The sequence below is a fragment of the Vipera ursinii genome, assembly GCF_947247035.1.
Source record: "Vipera ursinii genome assembly, chromosome: 3".
In the NCBI taxonomy this organism is placed as follows: Eukaryota; Metazoa; Chordata; class Lepidosauria; order Squamata; family Viperidae; genus Vipera; species Vipera ursinii.
In genome coordinates this window covers 143562095-143575673 of record NC_139516.1, presented here as the reverse complement: position 1 = coordinate 143575673, position 13579 = coordinate 143562095, and the positions used below count along the sequence as shown (strand labels likewise).

At 45.9% G+C, this 13579-nt stretch overlaps 2 protein-coding genes across 11 annotated transcripts in view; one reads left to right on the top strand and one right to left on the bottom strand.

Annotated features, from left to right (window-relative positions):
- The window catches only part of F13A1 (coagulation factor XIII A chain), a 564207-nt gene that overhangs the window by 313317 nt on the left and 237311 nt on the right, over positions 1-13579 (top strand). The window lies entirely within an intron of this gene.
- The window catches only part of FARS2 (phenylalanyl-tRNA synthetase 2, mitochondrial), a 201949-nt gene that overhangs the window by 6534 nt on the left and 181836 nt on the right, over positions 1-13579 (bottom strand). The window contains exon 8 of one of the 10 annotated variants that reach the window (XR_014492157.1): positions 3140-3225. The exons of the other annotated variants lie outside the window; for them this stretch is intronic. The gene's annotated coding sequence lies outside the window, so the exon portion shown is untranslated. The remainder of the gene's footprint in view (positions 1-3139; positions 3226-13579) is intronic. 10 annotated transcript variants of the gene reach the window in all.

Below are 13579 nucleotides of genomic sequence, written 5' to 3'. Positions count from 1 at the left end.
CTATAAAAGGGAGAGGTGTGGGAGGTGCTGGTTGCCAAAGGCAACCGTTCACACTGCGGCTTTGTGTTTTGTTGATTGGGTTGTTTGCTCCAAAGTCTTGGACATTGAGTCAGGTGTGTAAAAATAAAAAGGAGTTTGTTTTTCTTGTGGGTCCTGCCTGGTTCCACAAAGAGGGGTTTTTCCTCATGAGTAAAACAGTTGAGTAAGTACTTGCATAGGCTGGGACAGAACACCTTATGACTGAACAGTCCGCATTTAATGACCACAAACGGGACTGTTGTGACTGCTAAGTGGCACAGTCATGTGATATTTCACTTAATGACTGCTTCACAGAAATGCTGATGGAAATTAGAGCCATAATCCGAGGACTACAGGTAAATGGAGGTGTGGGAGGCTCCACATACCGCACCTAACACTGAATTTGAGACAGATTCTGTTAGGGTTTCTCACTATTAGCCATGTTGGATGGGCTTCCTGTGTAATTTTGCAACAACCCATAGATTAGAAGTCCTACAAATATGACCAGAGGTTCAGTACATTTCCCTAATTAGTCACAAGATCAATCAGAACTAATAACAAAGAACTAAATGGTGCCTTTTGCTGAAAAAATATTTCAGTGATACCATAAAAACTAATCAATTAATAAACTTTTGTGGATTACAATCCACTTTAGTAGTTGTGTAGAAATTTTCCTGTGAGAAGACTTTGATTATGCGTGGTTCTGGAGAATGGGACAGGAATAGTAAAAGGAGAAAACAGGGGAAAATAAAATCTAGTTGGTAGTGCAGATAAGGACTGCCTGAAACACTAACCTGTATTCGTTTATATTGCTCCTATCAGAAAGATGCAGAATTGCAATTAATAATACCCCATCTATTCAGGATTTTCAGGCCACTCGCATCCTTTTATTTACATTGTTGTTGTTGTTGTTAGCTGCGAAGTTGTGTCCGACCCATCGCGACCCTATGGACAACATTCCTTCAGGCCTTCCTGTCCTCTACCATCTTCTGGAGTCCATTTAAGCTCATGCCTACTGCTTCAGTGACTCCATCCAGCCACCTCATTCTCTGTCGTCCACTTCTTCTATTGCCCTCGATCTTTCCCAGCATTAGGCTCTTCTCCAGTGAGTCCTTCCTTCTCATTAGGTGGCCAAAGTATTTGAGTTTTAGCTTCAGGATCTGGCCTTCTAAAGAGCAGTCGGGATTGATCTCCTCTAGGACTGACTGGTTTGATCGCCTTGCAGTCCAAGGAACTCGCAGGAGTCTTCTCCAGCACCATAGTTCAAAGGCCTCAATTCTTTGGCGCTCAGCCTTTCTTATGGTCCAACTTTCACTGCCATACATTGCAACTGGGAAGACCATAGCCTTGACTATACGCACTTTTGTTGACAGGGTGATGTCTCTGTTTTTTAGTGTGCTGTCTAGATTTGCCATGGCTTTCCTCCCCAGGAGCAAGCGTCTTTTAATTTCTTGGCTACAGTCCCCATCTGCAGTGATCTTGGAGCCCAGGAAAATAAAATCTGTCACTACCTCCATTTCTTCCCCATCTATTTGCCAGGAATTGAGAGGGCCAGATGCCATTTACATTATCTATCATTTATTTACATTACCATCATCTAATCAATGTGATCTTATTTTTCTTCATGTGTCTGAGGTTTTTTTTTTGATATTCACAGAATATATTATGCCTTGGTACACCTGTTTTATCATTATTGGTTTTTTACTGTGGTTTTTGTTTGCTGTCTCAAACTTTTTTTTCCTTTTCTGTTTTTGAATCAGATTACAAGGACCGTAATAAAGTTGTCTTGTCTTGTCTCGGGACACAGTTCATTTTAAAGCTGACAATGACAGCTCTTGGCTCTATGCCAAAAGGTGACAAGATGACCAAGGTTCATGTAATGCTCCACAATCAATGAAAATCTCATGTAAAGCAAAATGCCAACCGACAGAGCATCACTACAAAGATGTAATTTATTCTTATTGATATTCAGCAATTTTAAGGGGGGAAAAAAACCCCAGGATGAAATATGCAATAACACATAGAAAGCACGTGCATCTATGTGGGAACAAGGGGGTTGTGTTCCAGCACTGAACCTGTGAATTTAACTGATGCCTGATATACATAATTGTACAGAAATTACATGGAAGCACTCATAAATGGGCTCTGTAAATACGGATATGACCTTCAGGGCTCCACCTCCAACATCCTAACAAATGGCCCTGGATTAATATGAGATAAGCTCACTGAAGTCATTCACACCATGAATGTGTGTTACTTGCACTCTTCTAGAGGTAACAGTTCAAGTGACTGACCTGGCAGGGAATGAAAGCATGCAGCCTCCAGAGTGATTTAAAGAAAAAAGTCTATATATGACATTCCTGCATCTTATGTGTTCTGAGAAAATAGACATAAGATATTGAGCAGCATAGACAATTCTGAAGATGTAGTGTCAAAATGCCACAAAACCTTTATGTATTATGCATCCTGTCTCCTATCAATCTCTAAAATATGCATTTGATTGAAAAACAGCAAAATTCGTCTTCTAGAAAGACGTTATGGAGCATAGGGGAATCAATTTTTCTTGAATGTCTCATCTTGTTCCCTTCTAATCATCCACTCCAAGGTTAAAATCTTAAGGTTAGAACATTCTTATAAACCTATTTAATTTTAACCATCTGGGTACAGGGTTTTAAATGGAAATCATCCTAAAGCTTAAATTTGTTATTCCCTGACTTGGTTGAGGTTTTCTGGGTGCTGTTTTAAATTTTTATGCTGTCTGCTTTTCAAAAAAAATTCATATATAATTGTTTGATGTTTCTGAACATTTAGGTCTGTTCAAATCCCCAAATGTTGAACGATCAGTAAAATGTTCTATATTAATTACATTTTACTTCTTTCTGGTGAGGTGAAGGGAATATTGTATATATACATTCACACTATGTTTCAAAAATATAAAGAAATGTTTGAACAAATATGCAGCAAGACTCAAATCACTTCCAATTTTCTTAAAAAGTATTAATTATTAATCTTAATACTACCCTCAGATGGAATTGCAGACAAAAGCAGGTGGTTCCCAATGGCAAATACGCTGCTTTGCTAAATTTTCAGTTCTCTGTATTCTAGAGAAAATATGTTTAACCTGGTAGATCCATTCTCAGCAAGTCTTGTACAACAATGCAGCCATCTGCTGGCCTTGGTCATTGTGGCTTTTCATCTGAAGTATTTCTTGAAAAAACAGAAATTCACAGACACAGTAGAAGTCTTTAATCAACACAAAGGAGAAATGAAATAAAATGACATCCTATTCATATCTTTCTAATTAATTCTAATATTATAGAAGAAGCACATTTCTTCCTTTTAACACATCCATCATATTATGGTTAGCTGGGACAAGTAAAAAAGGAAGAGTAATGGAAATCACCTTAGAACTTCAAATTTAGCTTCAAAATAATACTATTTGATATTGGGATACCAAATCTGCTACTATTTTATATAAAACAGAATATATAACTGGACTAGTTTGGAGATAAGTGGGATGTGTATTCTATTAAGAGCTGAGATTATCTCCAGATTATTTTCAGACTTGTGGGAACGGGTCTTCCACTCCGTCTTTTTTCAGGGACTCCCCCCATCCATTTTTTTTAAAAGGCCTGAAATAAATGCGTATCCATTTTAATCTGTTGAAGCATAAAGAAATAATTGCCTTATACCGGTAATATCTTTAGATTAACCAAGTTTATCATGTTATGTATGTCTCATTTCAACAAATTTGGAAAATAGTTAATGCTTTGGTGTAATTCCAAGGAAACATCAGTATGTTTAACAATGCCTTAAAGCAGACATATCAAACACAAGGCCCATGGGCCGGATCTGGCCCACAAAGTGGTTTCATGTGGCCCGTGAAGCCATCCTGTAAACAGTGAGGGAACGGCCCCTTCTGCCTTGGCCCTGGCCCAGAGACCCTCCTTCTGCCAGAGACCCTCAGATCTGTCCCACTCCTGCCCAGGCCCCCATAGGCACCCTTGATGCGAATGATGTAGAGCTGGCCACGCCCACCCAGCAGGCCATACACACTCTAGCCACGCCCACCCAGTAGGCCACGCCCACCCTGGCCATACCCACCCGGGCCCCTGAGGGCAACCACAATGCTGATGCGGCCCTCAATGAAATTGAGTTTGACACCCCTGCCTTAAAGGTAAAGGTAAATATATAAGGGTGTACTTAATGGTGATTATGTATTCTTCGTAACGAAAAGCAGGATATTTTAAATAAATAAATATACAAATAGTACAATGGTGAGATCCTATGGGAGCTCAGTGTATAATGTCAAGAGTATAATAGAGAGTCCTACGCATTAACCAGTGCTTAAGAACTGAACTGAGACTGGGTAGAGCACATTAAAATCCAGCTTCATTGTAGAATGTCAATAGGTGACATTCTACAAGTAACTTCTCACAGAGTTATTGTAAGGAGGTAAAATGAAATATTAAAAAATGTTTTCAAAAGTGCACTGATGATGTTACCTAGTTCTGTAATGAAACATTTGCAAGAAAACAACCCAGCCCAGAGAGCACCAAGGACCTCACAGTTCAACCCTCAGCTATACATATTCTCTTCTATCAATATTTAAAAAGAAGGAAAGATCTCCACATAAGCCGTCCTGAGATCCTATACATAAATCAAGCCAGCAAGGCATAAATCAATCGTGCAAGTACTTCTTGGGAAAGTACTTCTGTGCAAACAATTACTAGGCATACCGAGTTACAGATGAATCTGCAAATTTCAGTACCTGATGGAGCTAAATTTAATTTTGCCAAAAGCCAAAATAATAGCAATGGGGCTAATTAGGATTAACATTTTATTAGAAATTCCTTTTAAAATGATGATACTGGGTTTTACACTGAAACATAGGAGAAATTAAAATAAATCCTGAATGTAATACTCAAAACCAAAAAATTATAAATAATTATCTGAAAGCCTCTCCCCCACCCCTATGGCCCCATTACATGTTAACACTGAAGGATACTAGTACAACTATTAAAATTACTGTCAGATTAAAAAATGTATTCCATCAATGAATGAACAAGAGACCATATAAAAGAATTTAAAATAAATTTCCTTTACTTCATGGAAGCAGGTATATGTGACACCATGCAGAAAAGTTCCCATTAAAATTTCATTAATCATTTCATTAATATTCTGGAAAACAAAGTTTCCACATTGTTCTGGACCACTAAAGTATGCTGTGAGCTAACCTTCAAAATATTATCTTCTGCAAACAATGCAATAATCTCTTTTTTTATTATCAAAACCTGTAACCATGGTTGCCATGAAAATAAACAAGATGCAGTGTTGTTGGCAAAAGAGATAAATCAGGAAACACTTAAGGAGGATTTAGAAGCGATAAGGAACTTGACTAGCAATGTCAACCTTGTGATGAATTCTCCTTCTTCTCTCCTTAATGTGCAGAAAGAGAAAATATATGACATGATGTAATAGATGTATGTGATGCTCTCTGCATGCCACACTGCAGGGAATTACTGCAAGTTACAGTAGAAGATTGGAAGTGAATGAAACACTGAGCAGGTCATTTTGGCTTGTTGTCATAATTAAATATATGCAGATATATTTAGCTTCATGCAATGTGGCCAGAAGGGGGGACAAATCCAAACTGTATAACAATTATAATACATAATTTGAAAACAAATTAGCTAATTCCTGTAAGTGAACAAAACGACAAACATACTGAAGAAGTCTTGAGCCCACTTCTTAGCCATGCTTGGTGCCTTTGTCCATGCATATATCATAATGGCTTCATAGCCTATCATACGGCATCTTGTTTCTGGCATAGTTACCGTATATACTTGAGTATAAGCCGACTCGAGTATAAGCCGAGACCCCCAATTTCACCCCCAAAAACTGGAAAAAGTTATTGACTCGAGTATAAGCCGATCCGCCGTTCTGCAAGCCTCTGCCGCCAGCAGAGGCTCGATCCGCCATTTTGCAAGCCTGAATACACAGGAATACCCTGTGTGGCCGCGGCTCGTCGGCAGGTCTCCGTTCCTCCTGCCGACCTTTGGGGAGGTTTGGGCGCCTCCCCAAACCTCCCCAAACCTCGGCAGGTCTCCGTTCCTCCGCGCAAACCTGCCGACCTTTGGGGAGGTTTGGGCGCCTCCCCAAACGTCCCCAAACCTCGGCAGGTCTCCGTTCCTGTTTGGGGAGCTTTGGGCGCCTCCCCAAACCTCGGCAGGTCTCCGTTCCTCCGCGCAGACCTGCCGACCTTTGGGGAGGTTTGGGCGCCTCCCCAAACGTCCCCAAACCTCGGCAGGTCTCCGTTCCTGTTTGGGGAGGTTTGGGCGCCTCCCCAAACCTCCCCAAACCTCGGCAGGTCTCCGTTCCTGTTTGGGGAGGTTTGGGCGCCTCCCCAAACCTCCCCAAACCTCGGCAGGTCTCCGTTCCTCCGCGCAGACCTGCCGACCTTTGGGGAGGTTTGGGCGCCTCCCCAAACGTCCCCAAACCTCGGCAGGTCTCCGTTCCTCCGCGCAGACCTGCCGACCTTTGGGGAGGTTTGGGCGCCTCCCCAAACGTCCCCAAACCTCGGCAGGTCTCCGTTCCTGTTTGGGGAGCTTTGGGCGCCTCCCCAAACCTCCCCAAGTCTCCGTTCCTGTTTGGGGAGGTTTGGGCGCCTCCCCAAACCTCCCCAAACCTCGGCAGGTCTCCGTTCCTCCGCGCAGACCTGCCGACCTTTGGGGAGGTTTGGGCGCCTCCCCAAACGTCCCCAAACCTCGGCAGGTCTCCGTTCCTGTTTGGGGAGGTTTGGGCGCCTCCCCAAACGTCCCCAAACCTCGGCAGGTCTCCGTTCCTCCGCGCAGACCTGCCGACCTTTGGGGAGGTTTGGGCGCCTCCCCAAACGTCCCCAAACCTCGGCAGGTCTCCGTTCCTGTTTGGGGAGGTTTGGGCGCCTCCCCAAACCTCGGCAGGTCTCCGTTCCTCCGCGCAGACCTGCCGACCTTTGGGGAGGTTTGGGCGCCTCCCCAAACGTCCCCAAACCTCGGCAGGTCTCCGTTCCTGTTTGGGGAGCTTTGGGCGCCTCCCCAAACCTCGGCAGGTCTCCGTTCCTCCGCGCAGACCTGCCGACCTTTGGGGAGGTTTGGGCGCCTCCCCAAACGTCCCCAAACCTCGGCAGGTCTCCGTTCCTGTTTGGGGAGGTTTGGGCGCCTCCCCAAACGTCCCCAAACCTCGGCAGGTCTCCGTTCCTCCGCGCAGACCTGCCGACCTTTGGGGAGGTTTGGGCGCCTCCCCAAACGTCCCCAAACCTCGGCAGGTCTCCGTTCCTGTTTGGGGAGGTTTGGGCGCCTCCCCAAACGTCCCCAAACCTCGGCAGGTCTCCGTTCCTCCGCGCAGACCTGCCGACCTTTGGGGAGGTTTGGGCGCCTCCCCAAACGTCCCCAAACCTCGGCAGGTCTCCGTTCCTGTTTGGGGAGGTTTGGGCGCCTCCCCAAACCTCCCCAAACCTCGGCAGGTCTCCGTTCCTCCGCGCAGACCTGCCGACCTTTGGGGAGGTTTGGGCGCCTCCCCAAACGTCCCCAAACCTCGGCAGGTCTCCGTTCCTGTTTGGGGAGGTTTGGGCGCCTCCCCAAACCTCCCCAAACCTCGGCAGGTCTCCGTTCCTGTTTGGGGAGGTTTGGGCGCCTCCCCAAACCTCCCCAAACCTCGGCAGGTCTCCGTTCCTCCGCGCAGACCTGCCGACCTTTGGGGAGGTTTGGGCACCTCCCCAAACCTCGGCAGGTCTCCGTTCTTCCTGCCGACCTTTGGGGAGGTTTGGGCGCCTCCCCAAACCTCCCCAAACCTCGGCAGGTCTGCGCGGAGGAACGGAGACCTGCTGAGGTTTGGGGAGGTTTGGGGAGGCGCCCAAACCTCCCCAAACAGGAACGGAGACCTGCCGAGGTTTGGGGAGGTTTGGGGAGGCGCCCAAACCTCCCCAAAGGTCGGCAGGTCTGCGCGGAGGAACGGAGACCTGCCGAGGTTTGGGGAGGTTTGGGGAGGCGCCCAAACCTCCCCAAACAGGAACGGAGACCTGCCGAGGTTTGGGGACGTTTGGGGAGGCGCCCAAACCTCCCCAAAGGTCGGCAGGTCTGCGCGGAGGAACGGAGACCTGCCGAGGTTTGGGGACGTTTGGGGAGGCGCCCAAACCTCCCCAAACAGGAACGGAGACCTGCCGAGGTTTGGGGACGTTTGGGGAGGCGCCCAAACCTCCCCAAAGGTCGGCAGGTCTGCGCGGAGGAACGGAGACCTGCCGAGGTTTGGGGAGGTTTGGGGAGGCGCCCAAACCTCCCCAAACAGGAACGGAGACCTGCCGAGGTTTGGGGACGTTTGGGGAGGCGCCCAAACCTCCCCAAAGGTCGGCAGGTCTGCGCGGAGGAACGGAGACCTGCCGAGGTTTGGGGACGTTTGGGGAGGCGCCCAAACCTCCCCAAACAGGAACGGAGACCTGCCGATGTTTGGGGACGTTTGGGGAGGCGCCCAAACCTCCCCAAAGGTCGGCAGGTCTGCGCGGAGGAACGGAGACCTGCCGAGGTTTGGGGAGGTTTGGGGAGGCACCCAAACCTCCCCAAACAGGAACGGAGACCTGCCGAGGTTTGGGGAGGTTTGGGGAGGCGCCCAAACCTCCCCAAACAGGAACGGAGACCTGCCGAGGTTTGGGGACGTTTGGGGAGGCGCCCAAACCTCCCCAAAGGTCGGCAGGTCTGCGCGGAGGAACGGAGACCTGCCGAGGTTTGGGGAGGTTTGGGGAGGCACCCAAACCTCCCCAAACAGGAACGGAGACCTGCCGAGGTTTGGGGAGGTTTGGGGAGGCGCCCAAACCTCCCCAAACAGGAACGGAGACCTGCCGAGGTTTGGGGACGTTTGGGGAGGCGCCCAAACCTCCCCAAAGGTCGGCAGGTCTGCGCGGAGGAACGGAGACCTGCCGAGGTTTGGGGAGGTTTGGGGAGGCGCCCAAACCTCCCCAAACAGGAACGGAGACCTGCCGAGGTTTGGGGACGTTTGGGGAGGCGCCCAAACCTCCCCAAAGGTCGGCAGGTCTGCGCGGAGGAACGGAGACCTGCCGAGGTTTGGGGACGTTTGGGGAGGCGCCCAAACCTCCCCAAAGGTCGGCAGGTCTGCGCGGAGGAACGGAGACCTTCCGAGGTTTGGGGAGGTTTGGGGAGGCGCCCAAACCTCCCCAAACAGGAACGGAGACCTGCCGAGGTTTGGGGAGGTGCCCAAACCTCCCCAAACAGGAACGGAGACCTGGGGAGGTTTGGGGAGGCGCCCAAACCTTCCCAAACGTCGGCAGGTCTGCGCGGAGGAACGGAGACCTGGGGAGGTTTGGGGAGGCGCCCAAACCTCCCCAAAGGTCGGCAGGAGGAACGGAGACCTGCCGAGGTTTGGGGAGGCGCCCAAACCTCCCCAAAGGTCGGCAGGAGGAACGGAGACCTGCCGAGGTTTGGGGAGGTTTGGGGAGGCGCCCAAACCTCCCCAAACGTCGGCAGGTCTGCGCGGAGGAACGGAGACCTGCCGAGGTTTGGGGAGGCGCCCAAACCTCCCCAAACGTCGGCAAGTCTCCGTTCCTCCGCGCCCTGCCTGCCTGCTTCTTTCCGCTGCGGAAAGAAGCAGGCAGGCAAGGCGCGGAGTTTGGGGAGGTGCGCGCGCACCTCCCCAAACCTCCCCAAACTTCGGCAGGTCTCGGACGGCGGCTGCTTGGGAGAGGTGCGGGCGATCCCGGAAGCACCAAAGCCTCGGCCGCGCACAAGTCCTCGGTAAGTTTTTTTTGTTGACTGGAGTATAAGCCGAAGTGGAATTTTTCAGCCCAAAAAGTGGGCTGAAAAATTCGGCTTATACTCAAGTATATACGGTATTTCAACATTTACACATGCAACAATACTGTGTAAGATTGTACATTGGTTATGAATTATAACATTCCAATGCCACATCTGACTGTGCATATATTTCATTGCACAAAGGCTCACTAATCAAGCAAGGAGACTATACACCAGAACACCACTATTTTACACTCTATTTAGGAATAACATATCCCAAACTGCCTACATTCATGAATAACATAACAGCTATTAAGATTTCTGCCCCCAAAAGGAAATGCTTAAATAGGACAGAGATATACATAATGCATGTGTTAAGTTATGGGGGTCAAAATAGCTGCTATGAATCAACTACTGTATATGCAATAGCTGCTCTGGACACTTAAGCCTCTGTAACATCCCTAGAGGAAATTCCTTTTCAAAAAAATCATCAAAAATATTAAAAATGGCTGAAATATTCAAAGATCATCAAGCAAAAATGCTGAATTTTCAGAAATATCAGATGAGAACAACTGAAATGTCAATGTTCTTTTGTGTAATTGCATAAATTCTTCAGGAATGAAAACAATTGTATTTATTTTTTAAAGTGGAAAATTGAAAGCCCAAAGCTTTGCATATCCCACAATTTTGTCTAGTGCCTGAAAGGATTACCAAATTCTAATCTCAAATGTAAATAGAGTACATTTACTACAGTAGGAAAAACTATGCACCATATTTATGTCTATATTTATGTCCTAATTCTTAGGTAAGTTCAAGATCGCTGCTATCCCTTCATAATGTTCTTTACTTTTCACAGGGACTTTGATGAATAACTTACTGACCACACCACGGACTCAAATAGAGAATTGTCTTCTTTAAAGTAGGACATATCTAGATAAATAGTTCTTTTTTCACCTGGGAACTTCAACTTGTTCACAAGCCAACTGGCGGAATGAATGATGGGAAATGATAGGATTAAAGGACAAGATTCTAAGCAATTTTAAATTATCAAAATATTAGCAAAAAGCAGAAGGTGATAGAAAGTTAACAAGATGCAGTCGAGTTTCTACTATGTAGAGTTTTTGAAGGTGAATCTTGGTGTTTTTTAGATGACTGAACAGCACACAGGAGTGCTACACTTCTGTGGGTTACATGGGAGGAGGTACATGCAAGCTGGCAGAAAGAATGATATTACTGGAAAAGAAACACTAGTCACGAACGAGAATGTGGAAAGTGGCCAACTGGTGGCCACTTTTAGAAAGACTGCTGGTCATGTCATCAAATCAGTTAAGTGCAAAAATGGGAAGTGCAAGTGAAAAGGATTTTATGGTATCTCTTTGTACAGGGAAAAATAATATATTCCATTTTTAAAATAAACATTTGCAGATCATTATTTTTAAGAAGTCCTATGACATTTTGAAACACTTCCAGTCATTTTATTTTTAGTCAATAAAAAGAACTTGAGCTGGAAAGATAGGTAAGAAAAAGAGCGAGCACCAGAGATGGGGGAGAATACAGTCTTCTGAAAATAAAGGTGGGCACTTTCTTACTAAGTTGAGGAGTACCTGTAAAATAAATATAAATAAGAATACCTCCATTATCTCCTTGTGGCAAATGAATGCCTATACAATGAGCAAAATAACACAAGTGGTCGGGGCAAGTAAAAAAAAACCTGTTTAATATTGATAGCACAATAAAAAAGCAAGATGGCAAGGATTATCATTATCATCGTAAGTAACTACTCTGAAAAATCAATGACGGTAACATCTTTCTATGCACACAAGTGGTACAGACAAAAGGTGTGAAAGGATAACAAAAAAGATATACAAATATTAAATGTTAAGGAACTGAATGACAATAGGAGATCATCACCCTGAGGCAGATAAACAAGAGCAAGATTTCCTGCTCCCCTCCTTCTGCACAGCCATTTTGGGTGCAGGAATATGTGCAATTATGAATCGGTACATAAATTAATAATGATTTTACATCGAGCAGTCTTTTATGTAATATCATTACATAACATTACATGTTAGGCATATGGTGTTAGCCTACAATGCTGGGTTGAAAATATATTAACCATAATGCTATGTCTTTAAGAAGTTAATTGGCCAATGGGTGTGTAAGTGTTCTCATGGCCATAAGAGGAAGCTAGGAAGTAGCTTCTCTCTCTCTCTGAATTCACTGATCTCTACTGTTACTGTTTTTACTCTGCTGTTGGTTTACTACTGTTGTAAACCTAAACTGTGTATTGACCTCTGGACCGGTAAGAAGACTTTGTAGCTTGGACTGTTGCTATTGTTTATGACCTGGACTGTTTATTTTTGACTGTGCATTTTTGTCTTTACACCACCTCAAAAGTAAACTACTTTTTGTTTTTATAACTCAGTGTATTCTTGTGTGACTTTTACTACTCTCAGTACCCTTCCTTGTCTGTGCAACTCTTTGGTAGCACAAGGAGACCCTGCACAATAAATTCCTTAACAACTGCATTTATGCCAAGTAATCTTCATAGTGACTATTTTTTCTAGCTATCCTGTAATGACTCTATTGTATTTAATATAATCTGAGATCAGGCTCGCAACAACATTTTTCTTTGGATTTTGTACTACAGGCTTGGGGTTGGTATAAAATCAATTAATTGAGCATATCTTTTTTGGTGTGTAGCACCAACATTGCTTCATGATTATATAATTTATAGGGTTTATCACAGATACTATGGGGAGAAACAGGCTTCATCTCAATCCTGACAAGACTGAGTGGCTGTTCATACCGGCATCTCGGGCTGACCAGCCTTCTCCATCATTAACAATAGGGGATGAGGTATTACCCCCCGTTGAAAGGGCTCACAACTTCGGCGTCCTCCTGGGTTCACAGCTCAGTTTGGAAGATCATATAGGAGCCGTGACCAGGGGGGCTTTTGCCCAGATTCGCCTGGTGCGCCAGTTGCGTCCCTATCTGGACCGAGATGCTCTATGTACAGTCACTCATGTGCTCATGACCTCCCGGTTAGACTACTGCAATGACCTCTACATGGGGCTGCCCTTGAGGACCACCCGAAGGATTCAACTGGTGCAGAATTCAGCTGCACGAGTTTTGATGGAAGCTTCCCGAACACCTCTTCTCCGTGAGCTACATTGGCTTCCGGCTGCCCTCCGAGTGAGATTCAAGGTGCTGGTAATGACCTATAAAGCCCTAAATGGCTTGGGTCCGGACTATCTAAGGGAACACCTGCTGCTGGCATCATCTTCCCATCGTCCTGTGCGCCCCCACAGGGAGGGCCTTCTCAGGGCACCGCCGGTTAATGAATGCCGGAGGGTTATTCCCAGGGGAAGGGTGTTCTCTGTGGGTGCGCCTGCCCTATGGAGCCAACTACCTACAGAACTTAGGACTGCCCCCGACCTTCGCTCATTTCGCCGGGACCTGAAAACTTGGCTCTTTGATCTGTTTGGTCCAGACTGTGGGGTTGTTAATTTAACTGGGTTTTAGATTTACTCTTGGGGCTTGAATTTAATTTAATTGTTTTAATTGATTTTAATTTTTTGTATTTCATGGTTTTAACTGCCCTGTAAACCGCCCTGAGTCCTACGGGAATAGGGCGGTATACAAATTCAATAAAATAAATAAATAAATACTAACATAAAACTAAACACAAAAATGTACGTATTTGGGGAAAGTTGTATATGACCATATCCTGGGCAGGGAAAAAAGAAGGATGCTGTCAAAGACTGTATGTACTACGA